The following is a 15,136-nucleotide window of genomic DNA, read 5'->3' on the forward strand; positions in this document are numbered from 1 at the left end:
TGTTTTTCCCTACACCTCTGTCTTTCTGTGATGCCTCCAGTTCTTTAAGATGTCCAGGAGTACGTATCTTCCTAGACCCCCGCGCCCTGCCTCACCCACTCTCATCTATCTCTCTGTCTCATCTGTCCCGCTCTAGGCGAGAGCCTCCCCAAAACATTTAGTCCACTTCATTCTATTCCGTCTCTCCTGTCTGTGTTTGTCTCACTGTCCCTGGATTTGGAATTCCTTTGTTTGATCAAGCTTCAGTCTTCAGTGTGCGTGTGCCTGTGTGTGTGTGTGTGTGCGTGTGCATGCGTGTGGGTACGGCGTGTGTGTGTGCGTGCACGTCTTGAGCTGCAGGTTTTTATTTTGCATTTGTGGTACAGTACAGTGTGTCTGTGTGCCTGTACACGTTCAAACATCTGTCTGTCATTATTTAAAGTCCCACATGAAAGCAGCTTTTGTTTTGCTGTGTCTGACTGTGTGTTTAGGTGCCGGAGAGACAGGTGGCTCACAACTCAATCAGGGATTTCCCCTTATGTTCCTTTATGTATCTCTATTAACTCGTCTGTCTGCACTCCCCTTTGTTTGCTGGGGCATTTTTACGAAACAGCTCAATAAAACAACGGCTACCGTACTTAAATCTGGGCCGAAGCTTAGGTGACTTTCCTTCTTTCCCTGTTCCCTGGTCAGGTCATGTGTCATCCCTTTGGGGGGGAGGGGGGTACCAGGGGGTCCCCAGCAAAATGTGTTAATATAGTGTCACAATCATTTTAATCACTTTAACCATTTTATACTAATGCTATTCAAAAATAGCAGATATACAAGCTCATACCGTACCGAGTGCCGCGCTATGAGCTTGTAGATCTGCTATTTTTGAAAAATCCCTGGCCAAAATATTTTTTAGATGGGGGGGGGTCCGCAGCCAAATACATATCATTCTGGGGGTCCTTGACATGAAAACGTTTGAGAACCACTGATGTAGAGGACAGATAATCTCCCCTTTCTCTGTTGGGTTTCCACACCAGCTCCAGAATGGGACAGAGCTGTCAAAGTGGGAGTGGTGTGTGGGGGGGGGGGGGGGGGTAACTGTAACCCTCAGACGGAGTAAGTGGGGCTCAGAGAGCTGGGGTCAGGTGAGGAGGAGGGACTGAGATAGAGAGAGAGAGAGAAAGAGAGAGGGAGAGAGAGAGAGACACACACATGGGAGAGAGGGACGCGAGAGGAACGAGCTGCTCCAAGCGGCGGAGTTGCCATGGCTACAGGGGAAACGGATGAATGAATGACATCACAGCGGCAGGGTTGGTGAAGGGAGTGTGAAATTGATTTGGCGGAGGAGCGTTGGGAGGCGGGCACTCGTCGGGGTGTCATCGGACAGACACGTTTTCAGCTCTCCCTCCTCCATCCCCCCCAGTTCTCCCCTGTTTCTGCGGACACGCTTTCACCGGTAAGACTCGCTCTCGCTTTGCTCCTCTTTTTCTTCTCTTTTCTTTTTCGAGATAAATGTTGCTGCGCTGGATCAGGCGGGGGGGCTGAAGAGGTAGAGGTGTGCTTTTTCTTTCTTTATACGTCAGGTCCTTGCAGGTCGCTTGACGGCACACGAGGCAAGCAAGGGTGCGTTTGAGAACGGGACGTGTGTGTGTCTGTTGACGTGTTGGTGCCCGTGGAAGTCGTGAAGGCACAGGGAATTAACAGGGGTGGGGGGGGGGGGTGTTGGAGCAGATGTGCCGTGCAGTTGTCATGGTTCTAAATATACCATGAAATGCTGAGTGTATGTGTGTTGTGGTGGAGGGTGTGGGGGGGTGCCTTCATTTGGAAGTCTGTGCATGTAAGTACTTTTGTGTATGTGGGAGGGGATGCAAAGCTGTTGATTTACTGTGATGAATGCTGAAAAGAATCCTGCTCCTATACACTCAATGCAACATGAATTATGAGGATCAAGGTCGTCACACTTCATGACAGCGCTTTACCGTGTGTGTCTGTGTGTGTGTGTGTGTGTGTGTGTGTGTGTGTGTGTGTGTGTGTGTGTGTGTGTGTGTGTGTGTGTGTGTGTGTGTGTGTGTGTGTGTGTGTGTGTGTGTGTGTGTGTGTGTGTGTGTGTGTGTGTGTGTGTGTGTGTGTGTGTGTGCGTGCGTGCGCTTGCCAACAATGATGGCATTAGTATGCCAACATTACTGTATGTAACAATGTTCTGCCTTATATGCACTTTGTAACTGGCTGTTTTCCCATTATCTAACTGCACTGGCAGTGTTTACGTCCTTTGTACAAGGCATTCTTGTACTTCTGTTTATGTGGACATAAATAAATATTTCAAATGTGTGTGAGAGAGAGAGAGAGAGAGAGAGAGAGAGAGCACTTGTGCCCGTGTGTGTTTCTTTGTGTAAGATTCCTATTGCCATTTAGTTGGTATACAGCAGTGGTGTCCAAACTTTTTTCAAAGGGGGCCAAATTAGAAAATATGAAAACACCCAAGGGCCAGCTTGCTCGCGCGAACTTTTTCGATTATAGGCGGATTTTGGGCAAAAATGTGCGGTTTTCAGGTGGATTTTGGGCGTTTTGGGGCGTTTTATTGTTACTTTATTTCGGTTTTAGGGTTAAGCAAGAGCTAGAGAAGGTGCAGCCATCCTGAGGCAAAGGAGGAAAATGCAACTCTCACTTTTATAAATCTTTTTATTTTTTTGAAGGTGCAGGCGGGCCGTTCATAATACAATTTAGGAATGAAGCCAAGGGCCGTATAAAATTTGTCCTCGGGCCGCAAATGGCCCGCGGGCCGGACTTTGGACACCACTGGTATACAGCCTAACAGCATTTCTGTGGTCATGTTTTTTTTAAGGCATTTCTGTCCTCTAGCAAAAACAATCCAAAACACTGAAAACTTCCCAGGAACGACTCCAGCCTTTCATCAGATCATATGAGTCATTACAGAGACAACAGGCCTTGACCCCAAAGAGGTGGGGTCAGGGTCAGAGAGTGTAGGGTCAGAGTGTATGGGGGCCAGAGGTTGTAGCTATAAGCCAATGAAAATCCTCATCTCAGTCACTTGGCGTTTGACCACCATGCCGCATTCAATAAACAATTTATGGGAGAGATCAGGAATGAACATGTATAGATATGAAAACATAGTAAAACATCAATACTATGTGTGTTATAGCCCATTGGTCTGCTGATCCAGTGCGTGAGTTCAAATGCAACATGTTTAATGCAACGTGTATGTTATTCTGAAGCCAACTGTATGCCTATGGGTGGAAGTGACATGCGCCCGCTAGCAGCCAGTCTAAATTATGTAGCTAGCTATCCCGCTAACAAAATGATAACACAGGTAATAACCTATTCCATCCACCACGGCTTGTAGATTTGGACTTATCGATGCGAGCCATTGGCTGTTTGGCCCTGGGCGCTTGCTCGCCTAGCAGCTCGCTTGGGTGAAACTCACGAGCCCCAAAGGCCTTGCTGTTGGTGCACCTGCCTTAGCCCACATGCTTTTTATTTGGTGGTATTGGAATTTATGAGTATTACTCTCTGTGGTGTAATAATATTCTTTGCGTGTATCGTTATTGTAACACTCTAGTACTGTTCTCTGTGGTGGTTCCAATGGACCATATTCACATAGCAGCCATTTTGCTCCTATGTCATGTTTGCTTTATAATAATAATACATCACACTTACTTATATAGCGCTTTTCATAGTACCCAAAGTCGCTTTACAATACAAATCAAAATAAACAACTTTATTGGGAGAGAAGTACTTAAAAGGCAAAAATTGCAAAGACAAAAAATAAATAAGACTAAAAGGCAGAAAGGGAAATTTGACGTGTGTGTGTGTGTGTGTGTGTGTGTGTGTGTGTGTGTGTGTGTGTGTGTGTGTGTGTGTGTGTGTGTGTGTGTGTGTGTGTGTGTGTGTGTGTGTGTGTGTGTGTGTGTGTGTGTGTGTGTGTGTGTGTGTGTGGCATGCAAAAACATACATTTACATCTCTGCATTTGCCTAACGCTCTTATCCAAAGTGCTGAGACAACCACAACAAGCAACAACCTCCTTGATCGTAAACAAAATCACAAGCAACAAAGAGCGCAGGGATTCAGTACTGCAGAGACCAGAGAACAAATGTACTCTAACTCAACCTAGACTGTACATATACAGTATAAGTTAAGTGAATTTACATTTACACCCACCCAGAATTTGTCCTGCTTTTTTTGCAGTGGCAGTGGCATGTACCCAAAATGCATGTCTTTTGGAGAATAGAAGTTAAGGGAGAAATAAATTGCAGTACATGACTAGTTTACACACAGGGGATATTGAGTGCAAATAGAGGATGGAGATATGGGAGAGACATGCATTCAATTGCATTTACCTGTAGGGAAATGTGCAGACACAGTGAAGTTAATATTCCTCACAGTGCTGTGCTATAGATTTCCTTATTCCCCAAGGTCAGAGTGTGTGTGATTGTGATACTGTACGTCAGAATATGGAAGAGCCGTCTTGTTTCGCTGAAGGCTTGTCATTGAGAAGGTGTGAGAAGACATGGGGCCAAACCTTGTCCAGCCCCTGCCTGGTCCCTGGGCTCCAGGCATCAATTATGAATATGCTGAGATGAATATACATGAGACAATTTAATTTGAAGCAGAAGGAGAAGTGTGTGTGTGTGTGTGTGTGTGTGTGTGTGTGTGTGTGTGTGTGTGTGTGTGTGTGTGTGTGTGTGTGTGTGTGTGTGTGTGTGTGTGTGTGTGTGTGTGTGTGTGTGTGTGTGTGTGTGTGTGTGTGTGTGTGTGTGTGTGTGTGTGTGTAACATCTGTGAACGTCCCTCTCTACAGGCAATGAGTTGCGGCCATAGACATTGCCATAATGAAAATACGAGAGAGGGAGAGTGTGTGTGTGTGGGGGGGGGGGGGGGGGGGGGTGACTGTGTGTACACAGTCAAATTCCCTGTGTTACTCTCTGAGTTCAATGAACAAACACAAAGCGAGAGCTGTGTTTGGGGTTTTCGGCAGTAAGTCAAACTTGTTCACCTATCCTGTTTGTGATATTTATGGACAGGATTTTGAGACGCAGTTGTGAAGGTGGTGGTTTACAGTGCATTGAGCTGAGGATCTTATTTGCGGATGATGTGGTCTTGATGGCATCATCGGTCTATGACCCTCAGCACTCACTGGAATAGTTTGCATCCGAGTGTGAAGTTGTTGGGATGAGGAAGGATCAGCACGTCTAAATCTGAGGCCATGGTTCTCAGCAGGAAACCATAGATGGCTTACTCCAAATAGGGAATGAGTCCTTACCCCAAGGGAGTTCAAGTATCTCAGGGTCTTCTTCTAACTAAGTGAAGGGAGGATGAAGCATGAGATGAGCAAGAAGATTGGAGCAGTGGGAGCGCTATTTCGTTCGCATTACCACACTGTTGAAAAGAGAGTTGAGCCAGAAGGCAAAGCTACCGGTCAGTCTTTCACCTATATGATCATGAAATTTGGGTCATGACCGAAAGAACAAGAGTGGATACAAGCGACTGAAATGTGTTTTCTCACTAGGGTGGCTCCCTTAGAAATAAGGTGAGAAGCTCAGTCATCCATGAGGGAATCGGAGTAGCGCCACTGCTCCTTTTGCGTAGAAAGGAGCCAGTTGATGTTGTTTGGGCATCTAGTTTATGTGCAAGCACTGTGTGTTGTGCTATGAAGAATGAGGCACCAGTGCCTCATTTTAAGTCTTGAGTCAGTGACTAAAAAGGGTCTTGGCAGAGTGAGGAACTCTACGTCTGCCGGCATACTGGATGTCATGGATGGAGGCACAAACGGGTCATCTGTGTAGTACCATGCCAGGTCCACTCTCTCTCTCCCCCTCTTGTGTGTATTTGTGTGGGTCGGGGGGGGGGGGGGCTAGCTGAGTGAGAGATCAGCTGTATCCCCTCTGAGAATAGAACGGCTCCGTAGCTGTGTGTTGCTCTGGCGTTGTTTTTTTAAATGTATTTATTATTGTGTTCACTGCAGCTGTAAGTAAATGATCCTATTGAAAGTGCGCCAAAGCCTCACTACTGTTCTCCTCTTGTCTGCTTCTCTGTTTCCCTTCATCCACAATTTTCTTTTCTTTTGCTATTAGTACAGTACATTCTCGTTTGCTTGTTACGTTGTAATATAATTAAGCACCTTCTTTCTCTTCTTTCAGCAGATAAACTCTGTTGTAAATGGAAGTTTTTTCCAAATTTGGCAAATTGCAAAAATAAAATCCATCGGCCCAAGACCTGGACAAAGTAATTCCTCTCGTCACATCCCGGCTGGACTTACTGCAACTCATAGGGGTTGCTAACTCCTCCCTCTCCCGTCTGCAGCTTGTTCAAAACGCTGCCACTATAGACTCCTGACTGGCACTGACTGGTTTGCTCTCTCCCTGTCCTGTTGTCTTTCCAAGCCTCTCAGAGAAGAGGCGGCATTTTAGAGAGGTTGCTTAGCGACCTAGCGATGAGTTTTGTTTACATAATTCTTGAGTCAGCCGGGAACGGTCTGCATGCGCACGTGTGTGTGTCTGTGTGTTCCCTGATGGTGGAGTGAGCTGGCTAACAAAGCTGTGGTTAGATGGCACCTAAACACATTTTGTTATGCCCAGTTGCCCACATGCGCAGTCTGTGGATTTATTTTTTCTTTCTTTATCTGCACATGGGAGCTGTGAAATAATAGATTTGTTCACTCACTCACTGTCAAATACAGAGTGTCAATTTAACTCTGAGACTGTAAAAATTGACCCTTTTAATAATGGCACATTTTTACTCTGTGATTTTAAACTCCTTCATGTCCCTCTTGTTTTGGTTATTGGTACATCTCTCATCGATCTCTCCCTCTCTGTCACTCTCAACCCTCTCTCATTCTCTTTCTTTGTCTGTCTGTCTATCTCAATCCTTTTATCCCCTCTCTGCTACGCTATCTCCCCTTTCCTCCCATTAATTTCACTCTCCTCCCCCCCCCCCTCTTTCACATGTCTGCCCCTCTTCCTCACTCTTCCTCTAATGTTCACACCCAGTATGACCATACCTCTCTCTCTCCATCTGCTTCTTCTTTGCACCACTCCCTTTCTCTGCTGTGGTGAGTTGGGTTTTCCAGGCCCTGCCCCGGGAACAACAGCTGAGCGTGTGTGTGCTTACTGACAAGCCCTGGGGTCAGTAGGTGGCTTAATGGAATTTGGGGACTTTGAATGAGAGCAGCTGTCCATGCTGCTTGAAAACATGAACGGCGTGGTCCGCCAGACTCGTATGTATGGGACAGCGAGGACACTACGCTAGGTCAGCACTAGCTATTCACTCAGTGAGTGTGTGTGTGTGTGTGTGTGTGTGTGTGTGTGTGTGTGTGTGTGTGTGTGTGTGTGTGTGTGTGTGTGTGTGTGTGTGTGTGTGTGTGTGTGTGTGTGTGTGTGTGTGTGTGTGTGTGTGTGGTGTGTGTGGTACATTCACCAGTTTAGTATTTATGTCTGCTGCAAGTTACTGTGTGCGTGTGTGTGTGACTGTGAACGCGTGCATGCGTGCGTGCATGCATGTGTGTGTGTGTGTATTTGAGAGAGAAAGAGAACATGAAAAAAAAGTGTGTGTGTGTGTCTCCACAGTCATGGTCTTCAGTGCCAATCTCACAGGAACAGAGTGAGGTAAGCGTTGTTGTCGTTTTAGCGTGTGCGCACTGCTGTATGTGTTGTTTTCTGTTGTGGAGCTGCGCTGTGCCAGAGCTTGTGCGACTGCGTTGCTCTTTTGTGCGATCTGATTATTGATTGTTCTCTGGCTGGAGCTCGCAGGCGTCCTTTTCTTTGGTGCTGGGAAAGAGAGAGATGGGGGTGGAGAGGGGGGAGTTCTGGGCAGAAAAAAGGCAGAGAGACTTGATGGTTTGGGGATAGTGGAGGGTTGTGCGTGTGTGCACGCGCATGTGTGTGCGTATGGTGGAAGAAACAATGTAATTTAGGCAGAAAGCCATGAGACAGTGTCAGAAAGATACAGCACGTGCCAGATGAGAGAAACGGGGCTGGTTCAGAAGTTATTAATTGTTCCAACACCCTTCCATCTCACTCTGCCTTGTTTTGTCACATAGCAATTTTCTCCATTTGTCCTACAAATTCTTCCAACTCGACAATGATGACATTTCCCATTCTCCCTCCCTTCTCTCCCTTGCTCTTGTCTGTCTTCTCTCTCTCTCTCTCTCTCTCTCTCTCTCTCTCTCTCTCTCTCTCTCTCTCTCTCTCTCTCTTTCTCTCTCTCTCTCTCTCTCTCTCTCTCTCTCTCTCGCCTCTCTGTATATTTCGTGCCAGCTACTGTATAGCTCGCTTGCTCTCTCTCTCTCTCTTTCCGCCATAGACTGTTATTGTGTAAATATTGGGGAAACTGTGTGAAATTGCAGAAAATATTGGCTTGACAGGCACTTGCATCTCCCAGGCGCTGTATTCTACTATCTGAGACAGATACCACACTGTACCTCAGGCATGTTGCCAAATTCCTCTCAGTTTTTCTCCACAAGTGGTACCATGGACACGACAATTTACCAACTTTCCACATACGGTAAATATCTTCAGATCCTCAAATAGGGCTAGCACTGAATGATTGACACTCATTTAGGCCCATACTCCACCTCTCTCTCTGTCTCCTTCTCCTGTCTTCTTCCTGTCCCCCCAGAATAAACTTCCCGCCAGGGCTGCTGTCTTCATCTGATCTGTGATCTACGCTACTACTACTACTCTACCCTACTTCCATGCTAGTAATGAGACCCTTATCAAACATTTAGTGGCAATCCAGTCTCCCTGTCTCCGCTGGCTCCTTAACCCTTTAGGACCCGAGGCCGATTCTATAGTGCCTTCTAAATCAGTAGTTCTCACACTTTCAGGATTTTTAAAAAATGTTCAAAAATAGCAGATGTACAAGCTCGCTGCGCGGCACGAATATGTATATCTGCTATTTTTTAAACGCAAAAATCTAAAATTAAACAGATGCTTCCCCGGTTTTAATGGGTTATGCCCTATCTCTCTCTCACATGCAAATTCCCTCTAATTGGCTTCTACTCTCAAATACGACTTAACTCTGCGCTCATATACCGGCAGCGACTTTGTCGGTATGTCTCGCCAAGTCCCTGTATCCCCGTCGCTGTATGCCTAGATTACCTGTCGCTGCGGCCAGCTTGTGGACGTGATTTATGTAGTTTTGAGGAAGTGGATTGCTGAAGAGCAATGGCAGCTCTGGAAGTGATCTGTGTTTGAAAACATTTGTGCAGTGGAACATTCAGGAAGTCTCATGTGCAATACTGTGTGTCTGTCTGCGTATGAGCACATACTTGTTTGTTTTCATGCCTGAAAGCTCTTGTTACTGTGAGTCTATGTATGTACATTCATGAAAGTGAAAGTAACTTAGTACTGTACAAGTTCTGTACAGTTAGATACAGTTTTGAGGTATTTTTTGTTTACTGGAGTATTTCCCAATTTTTTGTACTTTTATTTGAAAACTTTAGTTTCTAGTTACTTTGTAGACTTTGATTATTACAAAACATGCATTAACCACTTCAGCCCTAGGCCTATATACATTTGAGCCATTCAAAAATAGCCGATCTACATGCTCACAATGCGTCGCGATGTGACGCATTTTGAGCTTGTAGATCTGCTATTTTCAAAAGATTTGTATACATTTTATTCATATGAAAACTTGTGAAATTGGACATTCTGCATAATGAGTACTTTCTACTTTTGGTACTTCAAGTACATTTCGATACCAATTCCGGACTTTTACTTGTAACAGACTATTTTTGCATTGCAGTATTGATACTTTTACTTAAGTAAAACATTTTTGTACTTTTTCCACCACTGCGTACATTGATGTCACGTACTGTATGTGACATTGCCGTTGTATAAATGTCAAGCTAAAATGTAGGAATTTGAGGGAGCTTTACTACACCTATTTTAGGCAGCATCTGAGTGGCTTGTTACTGTTTAAGTAGGGCAAATGAGATATTCAATCTTGTGTGTACAGTATAAGAATAATATCACTGTGTTTCACCTTTTTAAGTAATGGAAAACTCATGGAATTTTTTTTTTTTTTTGTGACAGTTCATTCATACTTTTGAATGAAAGCCCATGCAAACAATACAGTACGCGGAAAATAATGCACTAATCTCTGAAACACGACTTAAACAAAATCACATTTGACATGAAGCCACTTAATTTTTGTGCCTCATTAGAATGTATAAAGGAGGAGAGAATTATGTTCACCTTCATCAACAACTTTTTTACAATGCAGTGTACAACTTTAGACCAGAGAATGTCTATAAATTGATTATATTCCCATGGTGGCCAATTTGGCTCTTGTATCATACCCCACCCACAAATTGGCCACGATGTGAATGGTCAAATGGCATAATGCTTGTCCCATTGTAACATACAGTACTGTATAATAGCCTTGCTGGCTTTGAGAGTGGCCCCAGTAGTCCAGCATCGTTATGAATCAGCTGGTATTACCGCTATTATCTATTAATACCTTCTGTTCAGTATAACCGCTGCAGTCTAAAGCTGGTGTTTTGGGGGAGAAGATGGTGGGATTACAGTGTAAATCCAGCCTATATGGGGTGATACTCACTTGTGTTAGAGGAGATTTCACAGGTATAAAGAGATAAAGAGATCCAAGGACTTATTGGAGAGCGCCATATGCATTGTGAGGTTTCTCTTAAATTTACCTCAGTGCTTTATCCACTGACCCGCACAATATAGCAATGCAACAAAGGGTGGACAAGGGTGGATTATGTAACGGAAATGTGCCAAGAAGTTAAAATCAACAATGTTGTCTTTTAAGGCCAGGCTGTGTGTATTGTGAGCATTTGTGGATGTAGTCTTAGTAGTCTTACACATGTTTGTTTGTGTTTTTGTGAAAGCCAAGTCAATAGCGCTGGTAGTTTGTGCTCTGCTAGAGTGGTTTCTGAGAGCAGAGCAAATGGAGGAGGCTGCTATTTATTTATTTGTTTATTTATTTATTTTCTCCCTGTGCTTTGAGGCAGAGGGTGCTTTGATAAGAAAACTCACTCTCGCTCATCACAGCTCCAGAGAAAATATCAATCCTTTAGCAGTGCTCTCATCCAAGAGCAAGCATAACACATGGCAAAAATGCACCAGATTCAGACGACTTTATTGATTCCAAAAAGGTAAATTAATTTGCAGTTTACCCATAACCATTCCAATTCCTCAAATACACTTAATGCTCATTGGAAGGAGGGTGGGAAGTAGCACTTAATCAACATTTTATTCTGGTGTTCCACAGTGTCACCCATGCAGAATTACATCATCACGTCACTCCCATCACCTCAGCATCCCCCTGGCCACGACATCATCATGACAACATCACAACATCATTTGATTGTGATGACCAGAGTGACAGCACAGCTGTACGTAGCACACTGATGTAGTCAAATGAATGAGGCAATCTGTGGCTCACTTCAGAAGGTTGCAGTTGGCAGTAGAATCCTGAGTGTTTGACTCAGGGAGTTTTACTGTGTGAGCTCGAGCTGTCACATGTACCAGACCCACCTTCTGAAGGCTGGACATTGCATGCATATGTTGCTTAACCCATTCAAACCGGGAACACATCTGTGTAACCAATTTATCCATATTTTATGCTTTGGCTATTCAAAAAAAGCAGATATACAAGTTAATAAGGCGGCACTGAGTGCCGTGCTATCAACTTCTGCTATATTTGCAAAACCGTGAAAAGTTGTGCAAATCTTTGAACATGAACTCAAATATTTGCTTCTGGGGGTCCCTGGAACAAAATACGTTGAGATTGGAGTCCGCGGCCAAATAAATATCATTTTGGGGGTCCTTGACATGAAAAAGTTTGAGTACCACTGATATAGTAAGTTTTTTTTAAAAACGGTTAGGATTTAGAACACATTTGTAGAATATACAGTATATTCAAAGATTTGCACACATTTTCAAGATTTTTCAAAAATAGCACATCTACAAGCTCATAGCGTGGCACTCGGTGCCGCCCTATGAGCTTGTATATCTGCTATTTTTGAATAGCCAAAGAAATTTAAAATGACAGATGTGTTCCCGGATTGAAGGACTTCTATCTTCATATAATTGGTCTTCACTAATGCTCTTTACAAGATGGCACCATATTTCTGTCTACTCACTCTGGTGGGCTGTTACAGTAGACAGTTCAAAAATCTGCCTACCAATGACTGTACAAGATTTCAAACTTCTTCTTTTTTTAAACTGATGCCAGAACAGTGGTTTCTGGATCTCAGCATACTGACTTTCCAGGAATACCAAGGCTATTAGCTTGGAATCTCAATGGAATATGTCATTGGTAGGCAGGATTCTGAACTGTCCAAAGCCCCCCCTTAGTCCATGAGCCAGAGCCCCAAAATTGAGCAATTATCATCGAAAGAGTGGGCAAAACCAAACCTATATTAAATTGTTCAGAGGGTCAATACGAGTAAATAAATGTATGATAACCTCACCACAGGAGCAGCTTTTTCATGGTTATCACACATTTTGTAATTTTCCCCATACGTACATGACAGGTCAAAAAATGACAAAATTTTAAAAAGAGTTATCATAATGGAACTTCCTGAGTTGATTACTTACATGAAGACAATGATTTATCGTATTACAAGTTTTCTGAAATTGTATATTTAAATATGCAAATTAGGCATTTAGTCCATGAGCCAGAGCCCCAAAATTGAGCAGATATTTAATATTCCCTCGTTAAAAACCTTTGAATCCAACATCTTAACAAAATGAAATAAGTATGTTGACTCTGGCTTTGTCCAATGTTGATTCTGGAAAGTTATGCAAATTTGGGCATATTTTCCTATGCCTAATTTGCATATTTAAATATACAATTTCAGAAAACTTGTAATACGATAAATCATCGTCTTCATGTAAGTAATCAACTCAGGCAGTTTCATTATGATAACTCTTTTTAAAATTTTGTCATTTTTTGACCTGTCATGTACGTATGGGGAAAATTACAAAATGTGTGATAACCATGAAAAAGCTGCTCCTGTGGTGAGGTTATCATACATTTATTTACTCGTATTGACCCTCTGAACAATTTAATATAGGTTTGGTTTTGCCCACTCTTTCGATAATAATTGCTCAATTTTGGGGCTCTGGCTCATGGACTAGCGTGTAGACAGAAATGGTGCCATCTTTATAATGAGCATTTAGTGAGGACCGATTGTATGCAAATGAGGGTGAAAATATAGGTGAAGAGCTCCCTCATGGAATGTTTGTTTTAGAATGTGCCTTTGGGCTTCTGCCAAGCTTGTGTCAGGATATGAATTTAATGCTATGCATTATTTTCTTCCACACATTAATTGACACTAAACTAACTGGAGGTTTGGCGTAGGACAGTGGTTTTCAACCAGTGGTCCGGGGACCACCACTGGTCCTTTTGGGGGTACCAGGGGGTCCCCAGTGAAATTAGTTCAAATAGCGTCACAATCATTTTAACCACTTAGCTTTGGCTATTCAAAAATAGCAGATCTACAAGCTCATAGCGCGGCACCGAGTGCCGCGCTATGAGCTTGTAGATCTGCTATTTTTTGAACGATCTTGAAAATGTGCGCATGTCTTTAAATATATGTTTCTAAAGTGAAAATTTTTACTCAAATCTTCTCTTCTGGGGGTCCCTGGCACCAAACATTTTCAGATGGGGTCCGGCAATTTGGGGGTCCTTGGCATGAAAAAGGTTGAAAACCACTGGCGTAGGACATTAACTTCCGCCCGATATTACTGACTGATACAGTAGATGGTGCTGGGAAATACTGTATATGAGGGTCAAATGAACTTCTGGTGGAAGAGAGAGACATACAGACAGACAGACAGACAGACAGACAGACAGGGGGTGGGAGAAGGCAGATAAAATGTAATCCAGTGAATAATAAGGCATTGGATTAAAGTGTGTGTGTGTGTGTGTGTGTGTGTGTGTGTGTGTGTGTGTGTGTGTGTGTGTGTGTGTGTGTGTGTGTGTGTGTGTGTGTGTGTGTGTGTGTGTGTGTGTGTGTGTGTGTGTGTGTGTGTGTGTGTGTGTGTGTGTGTGTGTGTGTGTGTGTGAATTTCTCATTAACAAGACACTAATCAGGCAAGTCCAGTAGTCTATTGGGACATATGAGGGATTTTAGTGTGTGCATTCCACATCGCTACATTTTCCTCCTCAGTGTGCTGGGAGAAAGCAACTGTATGCCTTTCAATTACATGCCGAAGGATTTCGAAAGCTAAATCCATGTTTGGGGTCTTTATTCGCCCATCAGCATTAAGCCGCCCATAAATAAATGCAAATATTATCAAAAGTCTCCCCAAAATTTGACTTAAGAAAATAAGTAATTATTATCTGTGTAAATATTGTATATCACATAACATTAATAATTAATCCATATGCAATCCCACCTCATATTTAATGCATAGCCCCTCCCCTCCAAAAAATACAAACACAAGAAACCTTTCCTTTTGCCCAGTGGGCTCAATATATAATTGGGAATATTTCCTGCGTCTAAAAGCCACACTGGATATTCAGCATTTGATTTGACAGAGCACAAATGCTCAGTTGCAGTGACGTCCAAGTTATCGGCTGACCACTGAGGATATCAATGAAGGATTGACAGTTGTGTCACGCACAGAACCACATTCAGGATTTTTATTTTACTCAAGTGTGTTCGAATGATTTGAGTTACAAATGGATATATTAGCTCTAAAAAATTGTATGTGCATGGCTCCTCAAATGCAAATGTACGCAGCGAGCAATGGTGCGTTTACATGCACTGAAATAATACATGCAAACACGGCCCTACGCGCTGTTGCTCACATGTCGCTGCCCTGGTGCAGAAGAAACTGTAACCATGATTTCCTGTGTTTTTTTATTGCGATATGATATTGGATTGTTTTTCTCTACCAATGTTAAATTGATGAATAGACCCATGCATAGACCCATTACTATTATATTTTGACTACCTCTACCTCTCTCAAGATGTGTGCTTGACCTAATTAACGGTATAGAGAGATAGCCATTATTATTACATTATAGGTGTGTGTGTGTGTGTGTGTGTGTGTGTGTGTGTGTGTGTGTGTGTGTGTGTGTGTGTGTGTGTGTGTGTGTGTGTGTGTGTGTGTGTGTGTGTGTGTGTGTGTGTGTGTGTGTGTGTGTGTGTGTGTGTGTGTGTGTGTCACCA

At 43.4% G+C, this 15,136-nt stretch overlaps 1 protein-coding gene across 1 annotated transcript in view; it reads left to right on the forward strand.

Moving 5' to 3' along the window:
- The first annotated feature begins 1,394 nt into the window (after positions 1–1,394).
- myo16 (myosin XVI) overlaps positions 1,395–15,136 on the forward strand; it is a 128,732-nt gene continuing 114,990 nt past the window's right edge. The window contains exon 1 of the mRNA XM_080412619.1: positions 1,395–1,426. The gene's annotated coding sequence lies outside the window, so the exon portion shown is untranslated. The remainder of the gene's footprint in view (positions 1,427–15,136) is intronic.

The sequence above is a fragment of the Gymnoscopelus braueri genome, assembly GCF_963280865.1.
Source record: "Gymnoscopelus braueri genome assembly, chromosome: 18".
Classification (NCBI taxonomy): domain Eukaryota; kingdom Metazoa; phylum Chordata; class Actinopteri; order Myctophiformes; family Myctophidae; genus Gymnoscopelus; species Gymnoscopelus braueri.